The 27,947-nt window shown below is 36.5% G+C and overlaps 1 long non-coding RNA gene across 1 annotated transcript in view; it reads left to right on the top strand.

Moving 5' to 3' along the window:
* LOC111556595 overlaps positions 1-23,127 on the top strand; it is a 51,705-nt gene extending 28,578 nt beyond the window's left edge. The window contains exon 3 of the long non-coding RNA XR_002736168.2: positions 23,070-23,127. This is a non-coding gene — a long non-coding RNA (uncharacterized LOC111556595). The remainder of the gene's footprint in view (positions 1-23,069) is intronic.
* The last annotated feature ends 4,820 nt before the right edge of the window (positions 23,128-27,947 follow it).

The following is a 27,947-nucleotide window of genomic DNA, read 5'->3' as shown; positions in this document are numbered from 1 at the left end:
TTATTATTATTATTTGAGAGAGACAGAGAGGACATGTGGGAGGGGCAGAGGGAGAAGGAGAGAGAGATTATTAAGCAGGCTTCCCACCCAGGGCAGAACTCCACCTACAACCAACACGGGCCTTGATCTCACAATGGTGAGATCACAACCTGAGCCAAAATCACCAGTCGGGCACTTAACAGGCTGAGCCACCCAGGCACCCTAGTATTGCTGTATTTTAACCCAAAGTATTAAGCATTTGTTCATGAGTTCATATTGATACAAATAAATTATTGAATCAATAAGTAATGAGGGAGAAGCCAAATCTCCAGTGCTAAAGAATTCCAAATCATTTATGTAAACATTGCCTTTAGAGTGGCACTCTTAACTTTTCGCCCCTTAAGTTTTGGTTGTGTTTAATGAATCTCGTCCAAATAATATACTAAAGAATGAGTTGGGGGGAGGGGCATGAATAACTTTTACAGTGGAGAAACCTGACAAATATTTCCTCAACCAATTCATCAAGGTCAACCTCAACAATAAGTCAGGTTGATAGTATATCTAAGGATGTGATGAAAATGGCACTTTTTCTTCATGGTCCTCCTCTCAAATATACATAACTTCAGTGTAATCATGAGAAAAATACTGGACAAATCCCACTTGAGGGACATCCCACAAAATCCTTGCCCAGCACTTCTTAAAACAGTTAAGGCCACCAAAGACACTTAAGAAACTGTCACAAGCAAGAGGAGCATGAGGAGACAAAGCTACTACATGTAATATGTTATCCTGGATGGAATCCTGCAACAGAGAAAGGATGTTAGGGGGAAAAAAACCTAAGGAAATCTGAAAATGCATGAATTTCAGTTAGTAATAGTGTATTGACATTGTTTCATTAACAATAACAAATATACTACACTCATATATTATTAATAAAGGAAACTGGATGTGGAGTATATGGGGATTCTTGTACTATCTTTGCAATTTTTGTGTATATCTAAAATTACTTTAAAATAAAAATCCTATTGAGAAAACATTTTCACTGCTTCTTGAAACTTAAGTAAATGAGTAATAAGTTAGACAAGAATATGTATGCCAGATAGTTATATCTGGGATTTATAAACACTTCCTATAAATTAATAATAATAATAGCAATAATAAAAAAATAAAGTTGCTTAAAAATTGTAAAGGAAATTATATGAAAGGCAAAGAAGCAACTGAGTAAGTAGTACTCAACATCATGAGTCATCAGAGAAATACATATGAAACTACCTCATGCCTAATAAACTGGGTAAAATTAAAAACACGGTATGCACTGTATGTTCACAACGATTGGAGCAACTGAATCTCACAAACACTGTGGACAAGAATGTAAAATGGCACAACTACTGTAGAAAAGGGTTTGGCAATATCTTCTACTAAAGATACACCTACCTTATAATGCAGCAAGCATCCTCCTAGGCATTTAACTAGGTGAAATAAACACCTAGGCCCACCAAAGAAAAATTTGCTCATGTGTGCCTTAAGTAAGTGCCTTAAGAAACCTTTCTTAAGGTGCTATAAATGGACAAAATAATGGACAAGAACTGGTACACCTGGGTGGCTCAGTCGATTAAGTGTCTGACTCTTGATTTAAGCTCAGGTCATGATTTCACTGTTTCAGAGATGAGCCTCACACTGGGGTCTGCACTGACAGTGTAGAGCCTCCTTGGAATTCTCTCTCTCTCTCTCTCTCTCTCTCTCTCAATCAATATTGAAAAAAAAATGGACAGGGACGCCTGGATGGCTTAGTCAGTTAAGCATCCAACTTCGGCTCAGGTCATGATCTCACAGTTTGTGCGTTCGAACCCTGTGTCAGGTTCTGTACTGACAGCTCAGAACCTGGAGCCTGCTTCAGATTCTGTGTCTCCCTTTCCCTCTGCCCCTCCACTGCTCATGCTCTCTCTCTCTCTTTCTCTCTCTCTCTCTCTTAAAAAATAAATAAATATTAAATTTCTTTTTGAAAAATAAGGGACAAAAACTGACAGTTCAAACATCCTTAAACTGGGTAATGGATGAACTAATTGAATACATTCATGATCCCTTATTTATACAATGGAATAATATTTTGCAATGAAAGGAATGGACCTTTAAAACACAAAATACAGACAAATCTCAAAACATTATGATAAAAAGTCAGAAACAATATAATACGTACTCTATGATTCAATTTATATGAAGTTCAAGAATAAGAAAAACTAATTCTGTGGAGATAGAAACAAGAATAGGATTTAGTTATGAGTGGATGGGGATTGGTTTGAAGTGAGCATAAAGGAAATTTGTAGAGAGATGGAAACATGTTTCATCTTAATTGCGTTGATCCTTACATGGGTGTCTGCATTTATACAAATTTATTAAATTAAGTCCTCTCAAGTTTATTCTTTATAAAGTTTATCTTAGTATAACATTTGTCATATTGGATGAAGAGCTATTAAACTATGTGTTTTCACATAGTAAATATTGGGGAGCAATTGATTTCTGCCACAGTTTGATTCTTTTTTGAGTAAGCTGATGACAGATTATCTTTTTTTTAAGTTTGCAAGACATAGCATGCTCACTTATTTTTATAAATCATGCATTCACAACGGATGGAATTTAAAATACCTATATATGTATATGCTTTGGGTTTTTCCCCTATTACCTCTAATTATGTAACGGCAGTACTTGAAATGTGCCATTTTTCCCCTAAAAAACAATCTTGCGATTCATACTGAGAAACTAATGGGTGAGATGTTCTAAGTTTCCCATTCACAAGACTAGTGGTTGTTGTATTCCAGGGGAAGAGGTGTCAACGTGTATACAGTAGGGGGAAAAAGAATTGAAAATGAACTATAGAACTTAGGGCAGCAAAAGAACAGAAGGTCTAGAATGACAACCACGATTTGTAGGTTGCAGTACAATTTACACATTAGTAAGAGCTTACCTGGGTGATACGGTTATGTCCCTCAGGCAAAGAGCTCCTTATGGAGGGCAGATGGCATGCTTATTTCCCTGGTGTCAGAATCTAGGAATGTCTGTTTTACTCGGTGTATTTTAAATAAACATTTCTCCTTCTACTGAAATATTATCCTCTATCCTGCAGAAAGCAGAGGGGATGATGATGCAGCATAAAAACTGGAAACAGCAATAAGAACCCAGGGCAGCAGGTGCACTTGGCTGAAGAATGGAGAAGGCACAGTGTGGCAGAGATAGCAGGAGATTACAAGAAATGCATAGGCATTTTGTAGAAAGAAAAAGTTGGTAACAAATAGGTTTGAAAAGAAAGCACACCAATATGATCCTGGCTTGGGTACTGCTGAGAACAGAATTAGTATTTATGTCGAGTAGAAAGTTAAGGGTGCATTTCAGAAAGAAAACCAAAGCAAAAATAAAGAAACAAACAAATAAAAATATGGAGTCAGAATCTCACTCTAATTACACAATTGCAAGAAGAATTAGAACTACTAGGATACTAAGGCAGAGGTGGGCAAGCTATGACCCACAGGCCATGGTCTTGCCAGTGACCTGCTTAGTACGGCTTAGTGATAAGAATGCTTTTTTACATTTTAAATGATTGTAAAAAAGCAGAGAGACAAACAAGAAAAATACAAAGAATAATATGTGACAGAAACAGTAGGTGCTAAAAAGCCTAAAATATTTACTATCTAGCCTTTTATGAAAAAAAGTTCTCCCCTTAGAGTAGACACCCCTAGACTAGGCTAAATTAATATTTAATTAATCCGGGGCGCCTGGGTGGCGCAGTCGGTTAAGCGTCCGACTTCAGCCAGGTCACGATCTCGCGGTCCGTGAGTTCGAGCCCCGCGTCGGGCTCTGGGCTGATGGCTCAGAGCCTGGAGCCTGTTTCTGATTCTGTGTCTCCCTCTCTCTCTGCCCCTCCCCCGTTCATGCTCTGTCTCTCTCTGTCCCAAAAATAAAATAAATGTTGAAAAAAAATTAAAAAAAAAATATTTAATTAATCCAATTCTTTATTTGATTCATTGATAAGTGTTTTTAGTGCCTGCCATGTGCCAGACAGCGTGTCACCAACTGGAGTAACACTGAGGAAGATGATGGTCTGGAACACTGTCCTCCTGTAGGTAAAGGGATCAAAAGTCAACAACTATTTACAAAATAAGTAATCACAATAACGACAAATTTTGAAAAGAAGCATACACATTTTTTAACAGGGAGTATGTATTCTGAACTAGAATACCATCAATGGCTTCCAGGAGAAAGTAATCATTAACTTGAGTGTTGCAGACAAATACGAAGTGCTCAGGATGAAAAGGATACAAGGAAGAATATTCCAGATAGACAGAACAGCATGTGTAAAATCTTTCAGGACTGAAGTCACATTAATGCATTTAGGAAAAGAAAACTAAGACCAATCTTAAAAGAGAGAGGAGACAGAGAGAGAGAGAGAGAGAGAGAGAGAGAGAGAGAGAGAAAGAGAGAGAGAGAGAGAGAGAGAATGAGAGAATGAGGAACTAGAAAGATAGTGAGGTAAGATGTGACAAGAGAAGAAATCAAGAATAAGATTTTGCAGCATCTTGTGGGCTGTGAGTGGTTGACAATGTTTTTCTGTCTACCCAGTTCATGGCTGGAATTAATCTTACAGAAATTTCCCTCCAGTCCAGAAATCAGCAGGAGCACCAAGCTTAGCAGTCCAGTGGTTGGTTCAGGCCTCTCCCTGTAAATTATGTTGAGACCATCTTACTTCTCCTTGGACATTTACCAGAGCAATGATATCAGGAAACACACTGTTTCTTTCTCTGGAAACTCAAGCAATAATGTCATGTAAGTCTGGAAATGCCACTGGCATCTTGAATCCATATGTAGAAGTCTGCTGGAGAATAAAGTCAGTGGAAAGAAAAACATTACTGAGAAAGAGATAGGAGAAAAAAAAAGAGTCAGATCCCTGAGGACATGATAGGAACATCTATTCAGTCATGTCTGAAGAATATATCATTGGGTTTTTGTCAGCTTTGTGAACCAATAATTTAGCTGCATATTGAATTTTGGAGTTGGAGTTTTGTTACTGACAGCTGAAAGAGTCCTTACGCATTCTGGATCATATAAACCCATAGTGGTAATAATTTTACCCCATTTCCTAAAGTGTTCTTCTTAATTTTCTCATCTTGAGGTAAATGGGAAGAATGAAAGAAACTGGAAATCTGTGCAAAAAGAATTTTCTTCAGAATCTATTGTTCGTCTCTCGTGGAAGGAGAGGGGGAAAATACTTAGATGTATTTGTTCATTCAACATGTGTTAAGCACCTATCATGTGCCTAGCATTTTTCTATGTGCTAAGGATGTAAAAGCAAATGAATTTTTTTTAAATCACCTGTCCTCACAGAGCCTCTGTTCTAGTGAACTTAAGTTTAATTATTGAGAATACCTTAATTTAAAATGTAAAATAAATAAGGGATAACACAGTATGGTTCTACATAGGTTGAAGAGAAAAACATTATGATTTACTAACATCACCAATATAATTCAGTTGCAATTTCTATGACTGGAACTTAGAAGGAAATGAGCCAGTACATGTTGGCTCTGGCTTCTGGTATAACCACCTTTTTAGGACATTAGCACTGAGGTGATGGTTCTGCTCTGATTTTTATAAACTTGAGTTCCTACAATTTATATAATTGTGATTTCTAAATGAATCGTTCTGATACTCTTTGGATGAAAAATAAATGGGGACTTGTATGGCTGAATTAGGTCCAGAGGAGCTAGCAGCTAATGTGACATTAGTGACTTCCTTCCTCAGGAACAATCCCTGACTGGGTTGGATAATGCAGGACTGGGTAGTTGCTGTCACTTCTTTCCTTCCTCATGGAGTAGTTCATACTGGGAAGTTGGGGTGAATGTGGAGTCACAGTCCCTGCTAGCACACTAGTGCCTCAATTCAGGGCACTTGAACTATTGTAATCATTCTGGAGCAAAAAAAAATCCTAGATTAAAGAGATAGAAGTTTGACCTGACTATAGTTTGTGATTTTATCATATGTGGAAAGCAAGGAAGAAATGGTAGTTTTAAGCTTTCTGAGCCATTTAAGAGGTTATCTATCAAAGTAGAATTTCTGTGTGTGTTCATATCAAAGGCAATTTTGAATAGGTGGAATATGGATTATGAGATATGAATTGATTTAGCAACATTGAAATTGCCACACTATTAAAATTCCCTTTTGTTTTGTTTGACCCTACCTTATTGTCTACCCCCACCCCACCATCCCTAGTAGATTGGAAACCCCAGAAGAATGGATTAGGATTTATTCACTAGATGATACCTAGTGTTTACAGGCACATTTGTACCTTGTGGGTATGAGATGCATTTTTTTTTAATTAAATGAATGAATGAATAAGACCACTGACTGAATCAGACTTGAAGAAACCAACAAGTTTGTTTCTAATAAACATTCACCTATGTGTCTGGAGCCTTTGTTCGAGACATATTTTGTGCATAATTGTAAAATATTGGTTGGCAAATAATTGAAGCCAATAATCTTTTCCTGGAGTAGAGACCATGCATCCATGAACATAGTATGATTTGGCTTGGGATAGGAAGAGGAGATAGGAACATTATAAGGGCCTATCTACAGAAACACCTCCCACCACAGATGCTTGAATCAATATCTCTGTCATTACAATATCAGTGTGTTAAACTCCAAAGGTACAGGCCTTATAAGCATCTCCTTAAAATGCATGCCTATTATGCATAGGAAAGGAGAGTAACAAAGACCAGTGGTTTCTACTAATGCATTAATGGTCCCGACATAGCCCTACAGATTTATTTATTGTAAAAACTCATTGCTAGCTTAAAATGAGTGAAGTTTAGGCAGAGAAGTATGGAAGGACATAGAACAACAACAAAAATGTGAGCATGATACAAATTCCAGAAGTGTGAGAAAACATAAAAGGTCTAGCAAGAAGCTTATTCCTGAACCAAAGGAGTTCAGATACATTCACTAATCATTTATCACTCAACTGATATTCAAAAGTGTTTAAATGCACGAACCCCCAAATAAAGCATAATTTGAGTATCATCTGGGATACCCTTAGATTGCCAGTGGTATTTGTATATTTCCACATACAGCAGTAACAATAGCAACAGTCTCAGTAGAGACTTGTCCTAGATCTTTCTCTGCTGATCCAGTAAATGATCCACAATAGCAATGAGGAACACATATACTGGAAGAATGAACTGACTGGGAGAATCAATTCTGTCATGGAGGCTTATCTGTTATACTCAGAGGGGGCCAGCATCCCTCTGGAGTTATTGCCAATGGTTTAATGATACTTCCATTTACTTCACGTAAGCTGGTGTAGGATTTTGCTCAGCAATGGAGTGTAAATGTAGAATATGGATCCCAGAAGATGATAATAGCCCTGCTTCAGGGTAAGCTGTCTTCTAGTTAAAAATAAGTATTTTGTTTTTGTTGCAAGGCTTTGCAAACAGTATTAATAATATACTCTGCAGATGCTGAATGTTATATACAAAATATAAAACAAGATTGGGTATATATGAGAATTTTTATGTAAGAGACAAATAACTCGACTCTTGACATGTCTATCAAACACGACTTGCGGGCACCACATCGATTGTTGAGCACCTTTCTTCGGAAGTTGTATCTATCCCCACACTGGGAATCATCGCAATTACCTTTTTACTGTTTTCCCATCTCTCTCTCTCTCTCTGCCTCCTTCTGCTCCTGACTGTCTCTTTTCATTTGTGGATTTGATCAGTTTACAGGGAAGAACATAGATAGGATCCATATTCTCCACAGGTTAACTAAAAAGGCTGCAAGCTTATGGATTTAGAACAGCATCATTATTATGTAAATACTCACATATGTGAAAAATATCCCTCTATGGCAGAGAACAAGTTAAAAGTGCACAGCTTAAGTGTAAGGTGACCTTTGTGTACTATAAATAATATCATATTGGGAAATGCCACTTTTTTTTTACATTTTATTTCACTGCTTATGAGGACAGATCAATTCAAGACAGGGGTCAGAAAATATTTTGTGTTGATAATCTATGCTAAATGATATGCTTGTATATAGATTCTTTGTTGTATTAGCTCCACTGAACTTTATGTTTCCCCCTGACACCCCATGGGTTTCCAGCATATGTGTGTGTAATCACTAGTGTGTGACCTTCTACTATTTACTACTTAAATATCTCTTCCCTTGACTTGCCAGCTGTACTAAGCGATGTTCCCAGGTATATTTTTGGTCCTGTCAGCAGTTTAAGCATCAGGACATAGCTGTGGATTTCTCAAAAATTCTCTTTTCTCTTCCCATTGAATTAACCATCCCACACTTGAATGTAATTGATTACAAGTCTAATACATGATTTTACAATTGTTTATACATTAACATTTTTCTTCAATCTAATTTCAATGTCCAAAATATATACCTTCAAAGGGGATATATCCATGCAAAGAGGAAGGAGAGTTAAGATGCACACTACATATTTGAGACAAATTGCTCTAAGATAGTTGCTTCATGATTTCTTTGTTGTATTTTCTTCTTATTTCTCCCTTTGCCTAGAACCAAATAATGTGAACTTGCTGTACTATGAGGTAGATGGTAACATTACTGTCTTCTGCAAAGTAAATTTTCTTTGGAAGTTATATTAACTCCTTCAGGACAAATGGCCATTATTAACTCTTGAGTTTGCTACTGCTCTCCTTATAAATATTCTTCCAGTGGTCCTAAATAGTGATCAAATCCTTGAAATATGCCTAATTGTTGAAGTATAAAAAAAAAGAGCAATTTAAATACCTTAAGGATGTGGCTCGACAAATTACAAAGAGTACTTTTTATTTTCTTTCAGATTGAACTTTCTTTTTTTCCACCTACATTTTCCTCTTTGAACAGGATGAATTTCACCTGGCAGGGCCACTAATAGACTCACTTTCACTATCTAATGGTAACTGTGTTCAGATGCAATGGTCTTTGACAAATTTAATTCTCATGTTTAATGTATTCAGAACCTCTTTGTTCTGAATGTGGGAAGATGGAATACTCTGAATTAAGCAAACAGCAGACTAGGTTGCAACATAGTATTGATTGTGATTTTTAAAATATTTTAGGATATGAGGTCTACTTCCCTACTGCAGAAGATTTGGGACACTTGTCTGGCTCTCACTATTTTCATATTTCTTTATAATAATTTAAAACTTTTCTTTGAGTCTAGTGCTTATAGAAGAATATGAATGTATTAGAGTGAGTTAGAGTATTCCTTCAATTTGAGAATTCATATACTTTCTTAATCCTAAAATTCTGTAGCTATTTCTGCTGAAATATTGCTACTCCCACTGTTCAGTCTTTTACATTCTTGTTACATTTATCTAAAAGCCCTTAATTTTTTTTTTAAACACACACACACACACGCATATACACATACTAACATTTCTGACTTCTGTATTCATTCTGTATACATATGTATATTATATACATATATCTTTGATTTTTACCTGTTTGTTTCATAATGATTTTTGTTGATATTATGTTATTTAGAAATTATTCATCCATTTCTTTTTGAAGATTAAAATTATACTTAATAAAAATTAATTTTATGTCATTACTTAATTTAATTTGGAGAAAACTGTATTGACTAAGTTTTTTTCATGACATTGCAGGTGCTCATTTCTGTTTGTGGTTGTGACTCATTAAAGATGTAAGTTAAGTTTCCCTTTTGCATCTTTATGTTTTACTTTCTCTGTCTAGAAGTATTGACAGTGACTTCAATCAACTCCAGTTCCTGGAAATGCAAAAGCAGGTTGGGGACCCTGTCACTTGGTGATAGTGGATGTTATAGAGTCAATCATAAGGCAGTCATGGTCATTTGCTTCAATCACCACCTCTTCCAGGACTTCTAAATCATTCATAGCCTCAAGGAGTGATAATCAGCAGTTTGTTCCATTTACTTCTCAGCAACAGGTTCTATCCCTGATGCCTGGTTTAGAGTGGGGAGTCTTGTTTTACTACTGTGCTTTAAAAAGAATGGCTTATTACAGAGAGAAACTTTCTTCTCCTCTCTGTTGTCTGACGGCTGAGGGTCAGGAGGCTTGACGCTTCATCCCCATAGTCTAATTTATGTGTAGGTTTTGATTATGGTTTATGGAAATGGTCACGTAATAGGTCAGCTCAGCAGATTATTTTCTAAATCTTGGGTTATTAATTGTAACTATTATGAGAGGGTTATCTGTTTTATGTATGTCTGTATGCATATGTGTCTGAGGTTGTCTTCAGTACGTGGTCTTGGAGAATGATCTTGACTGAAAATCTTATATATTTGGGGCACCTGGATGGCTCATTCAGTTAAGCATCTGACTCTCGATTTCAGTTCTGGTCATGATCTCACATTTTGTGCGTTCAAGCCCCGATCAGGCTCTGCACTGACAGTGAGGAAACTGCTTGGGATTCTCTCTCTCCCCCCTCTCTCTACCCCTACCCCACTTGCTTCTCTCCCTCAAATAAATAACCTTAAAAAAATTAAAATAAGAAAATTATATATTGCCATTATCCATTTAAGTTTATCATATATTCAAATTATCCCACTGTATATGTAAATAAACCTATTTTTGAAATCCATAAGAACTAAACTTAACACCTAAGAACATTATGTACTGTGTTGTTGTTGTTTTTTGTTTGTTTGTTTGTTTGTTTTGCAACTTTGTATTTCCCTCTGTTAACACTATTTTGGACAACATAATAACATTATTCATAGACTGACTACAAAAAAAATAATCCTAGAAATTCAGTGAGATATGATTTTGGTTATTGTTATAAAGTTCTCTAATAGTAAGACTCATAGAGAATGATTATTTTGTTTTGCAAATGGTTATACAGAAAATTAAACATTGTCTTTAAAACATAAGATTCATAATCCACATGAGAAAATGAAAATGAGAAGAAAGCTTTGGAGTACGTTCATCTGATATATTTAATTTTTCTAGCTAAGTGATCATTGATTTGCTGGAATAAATGTACAGGGTTAAATAGGCTTAAGGTTTTTAAAACTATGAAAAGATGGAATTACAATTTAATATTTTCACAATAAAGACCATATGTACTTTTTATTTCTGGAAGGAAACTTATCCTTAGTTTAACTATTTCATTTATAGATAATGGTATGATCACTGTTTTTAATTAAGTTATGCTGGATATGCATAGTTTATGTATTTTGAAATAACATAAATAAGGAAGTTGAATATGTTTGCTACTAAGTATGTTTGAAGTTGAATTCATTAATATTTAAAGAAAATTGGTATTTCATGAATGTTGAGTGAATACACTTCCCTCATTAAATATTAGCATATATTAAACTAGAGACATTATGCAGATAATTGTTTTATATATTTTCTCAGTGAGAAATTAGCACTAATTGGAGCAAAAGTCTTATCTGTTGATTATGTTTTTTAAAACATTGTGGATGAGATGATCCAAGAATAACCTTAAAATCATTTATATCTGATGTAGTGCTCTCTTGTATGTTTCTTCCTAGGTAAAGTGGATAAGTGATAATTATTTAGAGGCTTTAAGACCACTAAATTACTTGCCTTCAATGATATCAAGAAAGTGCAGGTGATTTTTCTTTTTCAAAACTTATGCATCTCTCTTTATCCAAGATTAGGTAAATTTGAAGTTTTATTTCTACTTTTATCACTTCTGCTGAGACTAATCTCATGAGTTAGCAATCTTCTCAGTTGGATAGAAGATATGTAGGGCTTTAACCCTTTGTATACAAATATAATCCAATAGGGTCTTTCATAACACTGGTTGAAAGGTAAAATTACTCTGCTTTGCTGACTAAGTAATCTGATTTCTATAATGTTATTAATATATTCTTCAAATCGAGAATCAAATGATAAGATAACATGAATCCAGTAATTTTCACCGTACTATAAATTTTTTCAAGGATTTGTGGAAGTTTGATAAATATTTCAATTTTACGATAAGATTTTAAATATACTGTTTTCCAAAATGAATATATATAAATAAATAGAAAGAAAAATAGATATTGAGATTACAATCCTTTATACATATATATGTATGTATATATATATTTCTAAATTCTAATAAAAATAAGTATGATAGCTTAAATGCTTCAGAACAGAGGAAGAAATTATAAGACTTCTCTTTTGTAGTATAAAAACATAGAAGCCACAAAATCAAAATAATGTGGCACTGTTAAGAGTAATTATGAGGAATGAATGGAATGAAAGAGATAGGCTAATATAATTTAGAAATCATCACAAATATATGAGACGGAGATAACTATTTAGAAGTGGCTTTTGTTAAATCGATCCTTTTTAAAAAATTTTTAAAAATAAATTCCAGTTAGTTAACATACAGCATAAAATTAGTTTCAGGTTACAATATAGTGATTCAACACTTCCATACAATACCCGGTGCTCATCAAAGTGCACTCCTTAATCTCCATCATCTATTTCACCCATCCTCCACCCACCTCTCTTCTGGTAACTATCAGTTTGTTCTCTATAATTAAGACTCTGTTTCTTGCTACTCACCCGCTCTCTTTTTTCTTCTTTGCTTGTTTGTTTTATTTCTTAAATTTCACATATGAGTGAAATCATGTGGTATTTGTCTTTCCCCAGCTGACTGATTTTGCTTAACATAATGCTCTCTAGCTCCGTGCGTGTCATTCCAAATAGCAAGATTTCATTCCTTCTTTATGGCTGAATAATATTCCATTGTATATATCCATTCATCAGTCGATGGAAACTTAGGCTGTGTCCATAATTTGGCTATTGTAGATAATGCCGCCTGCTGCTGTACATGAGGGTGTGTGTGCCCTTTTGAATTAATGTTTTTGTATCTTTGGGTAAATACCTAGTAGTGAAATTGCTGAACCATAGGGTGGTTCTATTTCTAACTTTTTGAGGAATCTCCATACTGTTTTCAAGAGTGCCACCAGTTTGCATCCCCACCAAAAGTGTAGGAGGGTTCCCCTTTCTCCACTACATCACCAAAACTTGTTTCTTGTGTTGTTGATTTTAGCAATTCTGACAGGTGTGAGGTGGTACCTCATTGTAGTTTTTATTTGCATCTCCCTGATGATGAGTGATGTTGACCATTTTTTAATGTGTCTGTTAGCCATCTGTATGTCTTTTTTTGAAAAATGTCTGTTCATGTCTTCTGCCCATGTCTTCACTGGATTATTTCATTTTTGGGTGTTGAATTTGATAAGTTCTCTACAGATTTTGGATACTAACCCTTTATCAGATATGTCATTTGCAAATATCTTCTCCCATTCCATAGTTGCCTTTTAGCTCTGTTGATGGTTTCCTTTTCTGTGCAGAAGCTTTTTATTTTGCTGTTCTCCCAATAGTTTATTTTTGCTTTTGTTTCTCTTGCCTCAGAAACATATCTAGAATGAAGTTGCTATGGCTGATGTCAAAAAGTTACTGCCTGTGTTCTCTAGGATTTTTATGGTTTCAGGTATCAAATTTAGGTCTTTCCTGAGGTCAACCATTTTGAATTTATTTTTGTGTATGGTGTAAGAGAATGGTCCAGTTTCATTCTTTTGCATGTTGCTGTCCAGTTTTCCCTATACCATTTAATGAATGGTATCTTTTTCCCAATGGGTATTCTTTCCTGCTTTGTCCAAGATTAATTGACCATATAGATGTGGGTTCATTTCTAGGTTTTATATTTTGTTCTACTGATCTATAAATCTATTTTTGTGCCAGTACCAAACTGTTTTGATTACTACAGCTTTGTAATACTACTTGAAGTCAGAATTGTGATGCCTCCAGCTTTTCTTTTTTTTTTTTTAATATTTATTTTTCAGAGAGATAGAGAGACACAGAGTGCAGCAGGGGAGGGGCAGAGAGAGAGGGAGACAAAGAATCCAAAGCAGGCTCCAGGTTCTGAACTGTCAGCACAGAGCCTGATGTGGAATTCGAACCTGTGAACCATGAGATCATGACCTGAGTCAAAGTCAGATGCTCAACCTACAGACTCACCCAGGTGCTCCTGCTTTTTTTTTTTTTTTAAAGGTTTCTTTGGCTATTCAGGGTCTTTTGTGGTTCCATACAACCTGCCTCTTTTAATATAAATTTTATATTAAGCTTTCCCCAGTATCTTAATTCAACTCAAGTTGCACTAACAAATGTCATAGACTGTATGTTGAGCCATGAGCAGCATTTATTTCTCACAATTCTGCAGGCTGGCAAGCCCAAGATTAAGGTGCCAACCAATCTGTTTTCTAGCAAGGGCCTTCTTCCTGGTTTGCGGATGAACACCTTCTTGCTGGATCCTCACATGGTGGAGAGAGAGTTCATTTTTCCCCTTTTCTTATAGGAATACTAATCCCATCCTGAGGGCTCCACTCTCATGAATAAATTACTTCCCAAGGGCCCACCTTGGCATGAAGATTAGGGATGGAACATAAATTTGGGGGGACACAAACATTCAGTCCGAAGCATGCAGTATCAACATATTAAATACATAAAGTGCATAAATAACACTAAAGAGATAAATATAGCAAATGAAATTACAAAATATAATGTTCAGACTTCTACTGAAAATAAGTAAACTCTTTCTAAATTGAACATCAACAAACTCCCACTTACCTGAATAAAGGAAAGCAATATTAAAAGATACTTCCTGGATTTGACAATCTACAAAGGAAATATGACAATAAGCCATCAACAATGTTAACATGAGAAACTAGGGGAAAATTGCAAGAAAATATGAAGGGCAAAGGGTTAGAATCCATATACATAAACATTTTTAATTAACATCTTCTAGAGAAAAATGTATAGAATTAGTCCATTCCAAGAATTCAATACAACAGTAACCTAAATAAGACAAATAAAAAGAAATTACCCTTTTATAACTAAGACATTTGCAAAAAACTTATTTTATTAAAAAAATAAGATATGGTTTAAGTGGGTAACAGGTGAACATGGGAGTATTAAAAACAATGTAATAGCACATATCTATTGAACATACATAATGTGCAGGATATTTTTCTAGGACTTCAGTTACACTGTACCACCAATTAATCCACATAACATCCTTATGAAATAGGTATCATTATAATAATTATTATCATTATTATTGTTGTTATTGTTAAGTAGAGGCAGAGAGATTAAAAACTTGTTTAAGTTTTTATATTCAGTGGAGTAGAAGAGCCAGTATTCATTTTCAAGCTGTCTGCTCTGGAGGACAAGTTCTCAACCATAACGCAGTGCTTGTAGGTTTCAGTAATAATATTTACCATTTATAAACACTATGTTTTGCCAGACATTATGGTAATCACTTATATATGACATGTCAAGTTATCTCTACAGTAGAGTTTATATTCTTCTTGGACTAGACAAGGAAACCAAAATTAAAATAGTTTGTTGGGGCACCTGTGTGGCTCAGTCAGTTAATTGTTGAAGTTCAGCTCAGGTCGTGATCTCACGGTTCATGAGTTCAAGCCCTGCATCCGGCTCTGTGTTGGCATCTCAGAGCCTGGAGCCTGCTTCAGATTCTGTGTCCATCTCTCTGCCCCTCCCACACCTGCATTCTCAAAAATAAACATTAAAAAAATTAAAAACAAACAAATAGTTTAAGTAAATTTCCAAAGTTGATAGGACTGCTAAACAGCGTAACTGGGTACAAAATCCCTAACTCGTGTAGTTGTGTAGCTTTTGCACTTTGACATATTGTCTTTCTCTAAAGTAACTTAGAGCATGCACAGTAAAAAATTAAGTGTGTAGACCATTTTATTTCTTTTGTAGTAACCTCTACTAAAGAAATAACAATAAATGGAGACAGTATTTTATATTTGTGAATGTACTTGGAAACCCTGATTGAAAAAAGGTAGAAGCAATTCAAATATCTAACTGTAGATAATTATTAAATCCAAATACTGGTGTAGTTATTGAGAATCAGGTGTTTGGGGATGGGGGAGATGGGGGTTTAGGAGGATGCTGGGCTCACCTCATCCTGCTTATCACTTTGATTCCACCCACATCGGCCTAAATAACCCAGAAAACTGCCAGAACGGATTCTCCAGAGCCAAGCATAGACAAGAGGCCTATGGAAGAGGGTAAGAAGGGGAGAGAGGCAGTGTGTGCTACATGGACTGGCGGGAGGGAGTCGGGGTGGTGGAGGGGGAGCCCACCTGGCAGGGCAGAGCCGCCGCAGTCTGGCTTGCAAAAGCGGAAGGGCTGACTGCATGAGTTCTGACAACCAGCGGGACTTAACATCTGGATGTTAAAGTCAAAAGCTTGTCTCTCGAGCGCAGGTAGGGTGAGAGGACGCTGGGTGGGAGAGTTCTGGAGCCCCAGAAGGACAGCTTGGGCAGGGGAACAAAGGCACTGGCAGGCTCAACTTCCCTCTCCCATCCCCCAGCTGATTCCAAAGGGAACCAGTTCCTCGCTGAACTTGCTTGCACTGAGCAAACACCCAATGCTGTGCTTCTGTGGATCCATCCCTCAGATGGGCCTGCCTCCCTGCTGCAGGGCCCCTCCTGCAGGGGACCACCGAGGGCAAAGCAAGCTAAGCCTGCCCCTCCCGCCCCTGTACATCTTGCGGACCCACCCTGGCTAATTGCCCTTGGCCAGATGCCATTGAAGCAGAATCACCAGCCTGACAGTGTGCAAGCAGCCCTGACAACGGCCACACCACTCCACAGTGAGTCCTGCCTTTGGGAGAGGGGAAGATAAGGCACACACCAGTCTGACTGTGGTCCCAGTGGTGGCCTGGGGGCAGACATTGGGTCTGACTGCGGCCCCACCCACCAACACAAGTTACTCCCAATGGCACAGGGGAAGTGCCTGGTAGTTTGGAGCCATTGCAGGGACTAGCCAAAATGATGAAACGGAAGAATTCTCCTTAAAAGAAACTCCAGGAAGTAGCGACAGCTAATGAATTAATCAAAACCAATTTAAGCAATATAATGGAATAAGAATTTAGAATAATAGTCATAAAATTAATCGCTGGGCTTGAAAAAAGCATAGAGGACAGCAGAGTATTGCTACAGAGATCAAGGACTAAAAAATAGTCAAGAGGAATTTAAAAATGCTATAAATGTGGTGCAAAATAAATGGAGGTGGCCATAGCACGGATTGAAGAGGCAGAGAAGAGAATAGGTGAATTAGAAGATAAAATTATGGAAAACGAGGAAGCTGAGAAAAAGAGAGATAAAAAAATCCAGGAGTATGAGGAGAAAATTAGAGAACTAAGTGATGCAATCAAATGGAACAATATCCGCATCATAGGAATTCCAGAAAAGGAAGAGAGAGGGAAAGGGGTTGAAGGTGTACTTGAACAAATCATAGCTGAGAACTGCCCTGATCTGGGGAAGGAAAAAGGCATTGAAATCCAAGAGACACAGAGAACTCCCTTCACACGTAACTTGAATCAGTCTTCTGCACAACATATCATAATGAAACTGGCAAAATACAAGGATAAAGAGAGAATTCTGAAAGCAGCAAGGGGTAAACAGGCCCTAACATACAAAGGTAGACACATAAGGATAGTAGCACCTATCTACCGAAACTTGGCAGGCCAGAAAGGAATGGCAGGAAATGTTCAGTGTGATGAACAGAAAAACTATGCAGCCAATAATCCTTTATTCAGCAAGTCTGTCATTCAGAATAGAAGGAGAGATAAAGGTCTTCCCAAACAAACAAAAACTGAAGGAATTCATCACCACTAAACCAGCCCTACAAGAGATCCTAAGGGGGACTCAGTGAAATGTTGCAAGGACCACAAAGTACCAGAGACAGCACTACAAGCATGAAACCTACAGATATCACAGTGACTCTAAACCCATATCTTTCAATAATAACACTGAATGTAAATAGACTAAATACTCCAACCAAAAGACAAAGGGTATCAGAATGGATTTAAAAAAACAACAACAACAACAAAACAAAAACAAGACTATCTATTTGCTGTCTACATGAGACTCATTTTAGACCTGAGGACACCTTCAGATTGAAAGTGAGGGGATGGAGAACTATCTATCATGCTACTGGAAGTCAAGAAAAGCTGGAGTAGCCATACTTATATCAGACAAACTAGACTTTAAATTAAAGGCTATAACAAAAGATGAAGAAGGGCATTATATAATAAATACAGGGTCTATTCATCAGGAAGAGCTAACAATTATAAATGTCTATGACCCAAATACAGGAACCCCCAAATATATAAAACAATTAATCACAAACATAAGCAAACTTATTGATATAAATGTGGTAATTGCAGGCACTTTAATACTCCACTTACAACAGTGGATAGATCATCTAGACACAGGATCAAGAAAGAAACAAGGGCCCTGAATGATACATTGGATCAGATGGACTTGACGGATATATTTAGAACTCTGCATCCCAAAGCAACAGAATATACTTTCTTCTCGAGTGCACATGGAACATTCTTCAAGACAGATCACCTACTGGGTCACAAAACAGCCCTTCATAAGTATAAAATAATTGAGATCATACCATGCACACTTTCAGACCACAATGCTATGAAACTTGAAATCAACCACAGGAAAAAGTCTGGAAAACCTCCAAAAGCATGGAGGTTAAATAATACCCTACTAAAGAATGAATGGGTCAGCGTTGGTGGTATAGTGGTGAGCATAGCTGCCTTCCAAGAATGAATGGGTCAACCAGGCAATTAGAGAAGAAATTAAAAAAATATATGGAAACAAATGAAAATGAAAAGACAACAATCCAAACACTTTGGGATGCAGTGAAGGCAGTCCTGATGGGAAAATACATTGCTATCCAGGCCTATCTCAAGAAACAAGCAAAATCCCAAATACAAAATCTAACAGCACACCTAAAGGAAATAGAAGCAGAACAGCAAAGACACCCCAAACCCAGCAGAATAGGAGAAATCTTAAATATCAGGGCAGAAATAAACAATATAGAACCTAAAAAAAAAACTGTAAAGCAGATCAATGAAACTAAGAGTTGGTTTCTTGAAAAAATAAACAAAATTGATAAACCTCTAGCAGGGTTCTCAAAAAAAAAGGGAGATGACCCAAATAGATAAAATCATGAATGAAAATGGAATTATTACAACCAATCCCTCAGAGATACAAACAATTATCAGCGAATACTATGAAAAATTATATGCCAACAAACTGGACAACCTGGAAGAAGTGGACAAATTCCTAAGCACCCACCCACTTCTAAAACTCAAAAAGGAAGAAACAGAAAACTTTAACAGACCCATAACCAGCAAAGAAATTGAATCAGTTATCAAAAATCTCCCAATAAATAAGAATCCAGGACCAGATGGCTTCCCTGGGGAATTCTAACAGACACTTAAAGCAGAGATAATACCTATCCTTCTCAAGCTGTTCCAAAAAATAGAAAGGGAAGGAAAACTTCCAGACTCATTCTATGAAGACAGCATTACTTTGATTCCTACACCAGACAGAGACCCAACAAACAAACAAACAAACAAACAAACAAAAAAAAAAGAGAGAGAGAGAGAAAGAACTACAGGCCAATATCCCTGATGAATATGGAGGCAAAAATTCTCAACAAGATACTAACAAATCCAATTCAACAGCATATAAAAAGAATTATTCACCATGATCAAGTGGGATTCTTTCCTGGGCTGCAGGCCTGGTTCAATATTCATAAATCAACCAATGTGATACATCATATTAATAAAATAGAAGATAAGAACATATGATCCTGTCAATCGATGCAGAAAAAGAATTTGACAAAATTCAGCATCCTTTCTTAATAAAATCCCTCGAGAAAGTCGGGATAGAAGGAACATACTTAAACAGCATAAAAGCCATTTATGAAAAGCCCACAGCTAATATCATCCTCAGTGGGGAAAAACTGAGAGCTTTCCCTCTGAGATTAGGAACACAACAGGAATGTCCACTCACACCGCTGTTGTTTAACATAGTGTTGGAAGTTCTAGCTTCAGCAATCAGACAACATAATGAAATCAAAGGCATCAAAATTGGCAAAGATGAAGTCAAGCTTTCACTTTTTGCAGATGACATGATATTACACATGGAAAACCTGACATACTCCACTAAAAGTCTGCTAGAAATGATACATAAATTCAGCAAAGTCACAGGATACAAAATTAACGTACAGAAATCAGTTGCATTCTTGTAAACTAATAATGAAATAACAGAGAGAAAAATAAAGAAACTGATCCCATTCACAACTGCACCAAGAATCATAAAATACCTAGGAATAAACCTAACCAAAATATAAAAGATCTGTATGCTGAAAACTATAGAAAGCTTATGAAGAAAATTGAAGAAGATACAAAGAAATGGAAAAACATCCTGTGCTCACGGATTGGAAGAATAAATATTGTTAAAATGTCAATACTACCCAAAGCTATCTATACATTCAATGCAATCCCAATCAAAATTGCACCAGCATTCTTCTAAAAGCTAGAACAAGCAATCCTAAAATGTGTATGGAACCACAAAAGACCCCAAATAGCCAAAGTAATGTTGAAGAAGAAGACCATAGCAGGAGGCATCACAATCCCAGATTTTAGCCTCTACTACAAAGCTGTAATCATCAAGAGAGCATGGTGTTAGCACAAAAACAGACACATAGACCAATGGAATAGAATAGAGACTCCAGAATTGGACCCACAAAAGTATGGCCAACTAATCTTTGACAAAGCAGGAAAGAATTTCCAATGGAAAAAAGACAGTCTCTTTTACAAATGGTGCTGGGAGAACTGGACAGCAACATGCAGAAGGTTGAAATTAGACCACTTTCTCACACCATTCACAAAAATAAACTCAAAATGGATAAAGGACCTGAATGTGAGACAGGAAACCATCAAAACCCTAGAGGAGAAAGCAGAAAAAAACCTCTCTGACCTCAGCCACAGCAATTTCTTACTTGACACATCTCCAAAGGCAAAGGAATTAAAAGCAAAAATGAACTATTCGGACCTCATCAAGACAAAAAGCTTCTGCACTGCAAAGGAACCAATCAACAAAACTAAAAGGCAACCGATGAAATGGGAAAAGATATTTGCAAATGACATATTGTGCCAAGGGGTAGTATCCAAAATCTATAAAGAACTCACCAAACTCCACACCCGAAAAACAAATAATCCAGTGAAGAAATGGGCAGAAGACATGAATAGACACTTCTCTAAAGAAGACATCCAGATGGCCAACAGGCACATGAAAAGATGCTCAATGTCACTCCTCATCAGGGAAATACAAATCAAAACCACACTGAGATACGACCTCATGCCAATCAGAGTGGCTAAAATCAGGAGACTATAGATGCTGGAGAGGATGTGGAGAAACGGGAACCCTCTTGCACTGTTGGTGAGAATGCAAACTGGTGCAGCCACTCTGGAAAACAGTGTGGAGGTTCCTCAAAAAATTAAAAATAGATCTACTTTATGACCCAGCAATAGCTGTTAGGAAGTTACCCAAGGGATACAGGAGTGCTGATGCATAGGGGCACTTGTACCCCAATGTTTATAGCAGCACTTTCAACAATAGCCAAATTATGGAAAGAGCCTAAGTGTACATCAACTGATGTATGGATAAAGAAATTGTGGTTTGTATACACAATAGAATACTACATGGCAAGGAGAAAGAATGAAATACGGCCTTGTGTAGCAACGTGGATGGAACTGGAGAGTGTTATGCTAAGTGAAATAAGTCATACAGAGAAAGAGAGATACCATATGTTTTCACTGTTATATGGATACTGAGAAACTTAACAGAAGACCATGGGGGAGGGGAAGGGGGAAAAAAGTTAGAGAGGGAGGGAGGCAAACCATAAGAGACCCTTAAAAACTGAGAATAAACTTAGAGTTGATGGGGAGTGGGAGGGAGGGGAAAGTGGGTAATGGACATTGAGGAGGGCACCTCTTGGGAGGAGCACTGGGTGTTGTATGGAAACCAATTTGACAATAAATTTCATATAAAAAAAAGAGAATCAGGTGTTCAAAGAATATTTAATGACACAGGCAGTATTAATTTTCTCTATATATGTATGCACAGAGGTATGTAATGATGGGGACAAGTTTAAAAAAGCTAGCAGCAATGATAACTATAATAACTTATAATAAAATTTATTTTTAAAATAATTTCAGTATTTTGGGGACATGAGGGTGGCTCAGTCGGTTGAGCTTCTGAATCTTGATTTCTGCTCACGTCATGATCCCAGGGTGTGAGATTGAGTTCTATGTCCAGCTTATGCTGTGCATGGAGCCTGCCTAAGATTCTTTCTCTTTTTCTCTATCTCCATCTACCCCTCTCCCCAACTTGTGCACTCTCTCTAAAATTAAAAAAAATAATAATAAAAAATAATTTTACTATGTATTCAAGTTTCCTGTTTCCTGTTATTTATTTTGGTTATGTGAGCAAGAAAACAAGAATTATGACAAATACAATAACAGAAATGAAGTGCCAAAAATGAAAGTTAAATAATTAAATAAGTAAAAACTTGAAAAGAGGTTTATATCTTCTCACATAATGAACATCTCAAGGCAATTGGGCAGTCCATTGAGTCTCTAAATTAGAGCAGGTTTGGAAGTTTCTGACAGTGTTCAGATTTTGTTTTCATCCTCTGAGATATTGAGATTCACTAGGGAAACCTAGCATTCCAAATGTGTTAGAAAATACATAATGTGTCAACACGTTGTGACATGGGAGTGATACTAGTAAAAGCTGTTTGGTTCTATTAATAACACAAAACCAGTTCATTCTAATAGCAGAGAAACTATAAGTCTTTCTTTACTTTTTTTGCATTTGTAGCATTTACTTTATAAACTAAGAGAAATCGTACATATATATATATATATATATATATATATATATATATATATAAAACATTTGATGAATCGTATGGAAATTTCTTTTTCATTTGAGGCTAGTTATTTGCAAATTACATCCAGAACTTTGGGTTTTTTTCTCCACTTACATTACTACCTTTATTTCTCCTCATCACATCATCACTATTGCTGTCATACAAATAACAAACAAGAGAAGAATATTTGGCAAAACCCATGAATTGGTATAACATTGGTTCATGAATTTTTATTTGTTTCATGATTAGCTGTTCTGATGCCACCTTTTCCCAAGTGATAGAGAAGGAGGGAACAAGACAAATAGGTAAGTGAATTTGACTTTATCAAAACGTTGCTATTTTTTAAATCTCAATTTGTTTAGAAACATCAAGTGTGTGTGTGTGTGTATGTGTGTGCGTGTGTGTGCGCGTGTGTATATGTTTTTATATCTGATTGAATTTTGAAGGTTCTAATCTTGGCTAATACATTGAATTGCTTCCATTTGGTCAATAATATTTTGGAGACATGACAGTGAAACCTGTCTGTGTGCATACTGATTATTGCAGTTTCTACAGAAATGCATGTAACTAATGTGATGTATGACAAGGTGACCCAGTGATAGTGATGGTAGTGATAACAAGTGGACTAGATATCCCAGCACAGTTGTCAACTCAATTTAGTGAGGCAAAAGAAAACCCTGCAAGACTTTTTCCCTTGGGTAGCTTGTTTTTCATCTAGTTTGCTCTTTCATTATTATTACAAATTGAAATTAACTTATTTCCTCAATCTCATCTTTAATATGCTAAGATATGTCAAATGTGTCCAATTGCATTGAACAATTTGAATACATTCTATTTTAATCTTATTGATTATATTGATCTCATTCTGCTCCTCAAACAACACAGCCAAAAATATGCCATCCATTTCTGCAAATGAAACCTCTAGGTAAAGGTTAATTACAAGGCTTTTAAGTGACACAACTGAAAGAGACAATGATCAATTGAAAATAGACCCTAATAGAGTATGAGAATTTTCCCTTACAACATAAGGGTTGGAATTATAAACCACAGATGCCAGTTCCCAGCTTCCCATGCCAGCTGGGGGTACATTTGATCCCACTTTTTCCCATTGGATTTGAAAACTGCTTAATTATCCTTGTATTCTAATGACCGTGTTTGCAGCAGGGCATTGAGACCTAAATCCTTTCTCTACAAGAGATGGTTTCAGTTTATCTGTCTAAAAAAAGTGATTTTTTTTCTTATGAAGATACATATTTAATTCTGATATAGTAAGAAAAAGACACATTTGCATCCTTTCAATTAAAAAAAGTGCAGTAAATCTGTTCTCTGTGTGTGTGTGTGTGTATGTACATGCGCGCATGAAGTGGGGGGAGAGATGCAAATTGGCACTTTTTCAGGGACAGTCTAGCTATTTGCTATTCCACAGTAGCTTCAGGAGTCTGTGGTGGCAGCTGGTAGTGTTTCTCTGATAGCCATGCTTCCAGGAAACAGCAGAGAGCTAAGACTTAACCTAAAACAATAAACTCAATCCTATTAACCACTTACTACCCTTCCCCCCTTCATACTGATCCCTTTCCAGAAAACATCTGTCTTCCTGGTCTCCCTTTTGCATGCATAAAGTCACTTCTAAAGTTCACAGCTTCCTGAGCATTTTTCTATTCTCTATTTAAAAATGTGTTTTTCCCACCATCATCTGACAACCTTTCAACAGCAGAAGTTGTGCCTACTATTTAGTTTTATTGTCTCTGTCAAGAATGCTCTGCTCACATACTAAGCAATGAAGCACATGCATGACTAATGAGCAGCAAAAATTATTGGGGCAATGCTGTGAAATAAGAGAATTTCCCTTTAGGGAAATAAACTTTATTGATCTCATCCACCTCCCAGAGCCCTTCCTTCAATTGCTTATTTTGTGCGGGGATGGTTTAGTTTAGTTTAGTTTAGTTTAGTTTAGTTTAGTTTAGTTTCAGGGTATTTTTTAGTTTTTCTTTTCTGTATGTTTTTTCCATCATGAGAATCTTACTTTCCACTTATATTGCACATTTATGCATTTACTGTAAACTAAATTCACTTCAAGACTCATTGATCATCACCACTGTTTCCCCTCTCCTTTTAACTTTCTTGTTGAAATCCATGTTATTAATTCAAATATATTTTCATTAAGACTACTCTTTGATGATATCCTTCTAATAGATACCTAAAAGGTACACTCTTTTAATTTTTGTTGTTGTTCACAAATGCCTTTTTTTTGCCTGGTATGTTTGGTAGTTTGGTTGGGGACATGATAATTGAATCATAATCTGACCTTCTCAGTAGTCTATAGATGTTCTCCCTTTGTCTTCCACCTTCTATTATTGAAAATGAGAAGTTCCTTAAAAAATTCTTGCTAATCAGTTGTTTCCTAAAAGGTGGTTCATTTTTTTTTTTAATTCATGGAAGATAGGATTTTATCCAGATATTGCCTTTCCTACTCTCTATTCATTTTCCCTTAACAACTTGACACATAGTAGGCACATGAGAAATATTCAGGATACATAAATATTTGCTGAGTGCCTACCAATGATGGCTACTCTGCTAGATAAAAATTTAAGCCCCTTTACCGCCTGCTTATTAAATTTAGAGTAGGTAAGTAAAGTGGGCAATTAAACATTTCATTATAAGGACTAATGAGTTACAATTGTTTAGGGTTTCGATAAAGTTCTCTCTGTGGAAGCAAACAAATGATGTATTTTAATGAATCATATAAGTCATCTGGGCTTTAAAAAAAGTTTTTTTCTCTGTTTACTTGAATTTCCAAACTGACCAAATGTCTAAACGTCTTAGTGAGAGAACATAGGGTAATAATCTCTTCCTTTGTATCCTTGTTTCGTTCATCATTTGGGCACTTAGCTTGTTAATTATTGCAAAAACACACGAAAACTAATTTTGCTGAACCTAGCCCAGCATTCATACTCATCTGCAACCTAGACCAAATTTGAAGATTTAATCCAGCTTATATGAGGGGCTAGAGAATTATCAGGTTTAGAAATAAAAAGGAGTCAGCAATACTCTAGACAGAAGAAAGAGCATATGTGAAAGGCTGGAAGCAAGAAAGAGAATAAAAAGCAGGTAAAAGATCATGAAGTACACATAGTGATATTAAAAGTATGGACTTGAATGCTACAAGGAGGCACTGACTGGACACAGATTCTTGATGTGAACTGACCTGAAAAGTCATTCTAGGAGTTTCTACAAACAGGAGCGATGCTGGAATGATCTGGTAGTTATGTAGTAAACAGGCATGGAAAACACATAGCCCTCATTTTCACGAGTGCTTTCCATTTAATTCAAAATAATACCAATAAGTAAAATTATCTAAAAACAATCTAATAGGTATAAAGGAGCCACTATTTTTTGTAATAAAGGGAAATGCTTTTGTAAATTTTGTACTTGATTTCTATCTTAGCTAGTGTAAAACATATTCATTTTGTTTAAAGTTTAGCTGCTTTTTCACTTTTGTAAGAATCTCTTTAGAAAGCAGTCAGTGGGTGTGGGATGTTTCCTGAGACTCGCAGGGCACCTGCAGAAATTCTGAGATTTCCTTAAAAATAAAATAAATTGGGGGGCCTGGGTGGCTCAGTGGGTTAAGCATCTGGCTTCGGCTCCAGTCATGAGCTCATGGTCCTGACTTGGAGCCCCATGTTGGGCTCTCTACTGTCAGCACAGAACCCACTTCTCCCTCTCTCGCTGCTCCTCCCCCACTCACGAACTCTCTCTCTCTCTCTCAAAAATAAAAATTAAAAAAAAATAAATCTTGAGAACATAGGTCTGCCCAAAATGAACAAAAATCCCTGTTACAACTTAAAAAAACAGCTGTTTAGGGTTAGTATTCCAAAATATTTTTAAAAAACCTGATAGAACTCAACACCCATAAACCAAATAACCCATTTAAAAAATGGACAGAAGACACAACCAGACATTTTTCCAAAGAAGACACAGATGGCCAAAAGACACATGACAAGATCCTCAACATCTCTCATCATCAGAGAAATGAAAATCAAAACTACAATGAGATATCACCTAACGCCTGTCAGAATGGCTAAAATCAACAACTTACGAAACAAGTGTTGGCGAGGATGTGGAGAAAATGGAAACCTTGTACACTGTTGATGGGAATGCAAACTGGTGTAGCCACTCTGAAAAACAGTATGGAAGTTTCTCAAAAAGTTAAAAATAAAACTACCTTATGATCCAGTAGTTGCACTATTGGGTATTTACCCCCAAAACACAAAAACACAAATTCAAAGGGCTACATGCAGCACTATTTACAGCAGCCAAAAATGGAAACAGCCTAAGGGTCCATCGATAGATGAGTGGATAACGAAGTGGTATACACACACACACACACACACACACACACACACACACACACACACACTGGAATATTATTCAGTCATAAAAAGGAACAAAATCTTGCCATTTTCTGTGACATGGATAGAGATAGAGTATAATGTCAACTGACATAAGTCAGTGAGAGAAAGAAAATACTATATGATGTCACTCATATGTGAAATTTAAGAAATGAAACAAATGGGCAAAGGAATAAGACAGAGAGAAAGATGGAGAGAGAGACAGAGAGAGAGAGACAGAGAGAAACCAAGAAATGGACTCTTTAACTATAGAGAACAGATGGTTACCAGCGGGGAAGTGGGGAGGAGATGGGTGAAATAGATGATGGAGATTAAAGACTACACTTATCAGGATGAACTCTGAGTAATGTATATAATTGTTGAATTACTACATTGTACACACGAAACTAATTCACACTGTATGTTAACTATACTGGAATTAAAATAAAAAACTTAAAAAAATTAAAAACTATCAGGGGCGCCTGGGTGGCGCAGTCGGTTAAGCGTCCGACTTCAACCAGGTCACGATCTCGCGGTCCGTGAGTTCGAGCCCCGTCTCAGGCTCTGGGCTGATGGCTCGGAGCCTGGAGCCTGTTTCCGATTCTGTGTCTCCCTCTCTCTCTGCCCCTCCCCCGTTCATGCTCTGTCTCTCTCTGTCCCAAAAATAAATAAACGTTGAAAAAAAAATTAAAAAAAAAATTAAAAACTATCAATACACTTTAATACAGTTGACTAGGAA

The sequence above is a fragment of the Felis catus genome, chromosome A1 (genome assembly GCF_018350175.1).
Source record: "Felis catus isolate Fca126 chromosome A1, F.catus_Fca126_mat1.0, whole genome shotgun sequence".
Taxonomy (NCBI): Eukaryota; Metazoa; Chordata; class Mammalia; order Carnivora; family Felidae; genus Felis; species Felis catus.
This window is presented reverse-complemented; position numbering and strand designations above follow the sequence as displayed.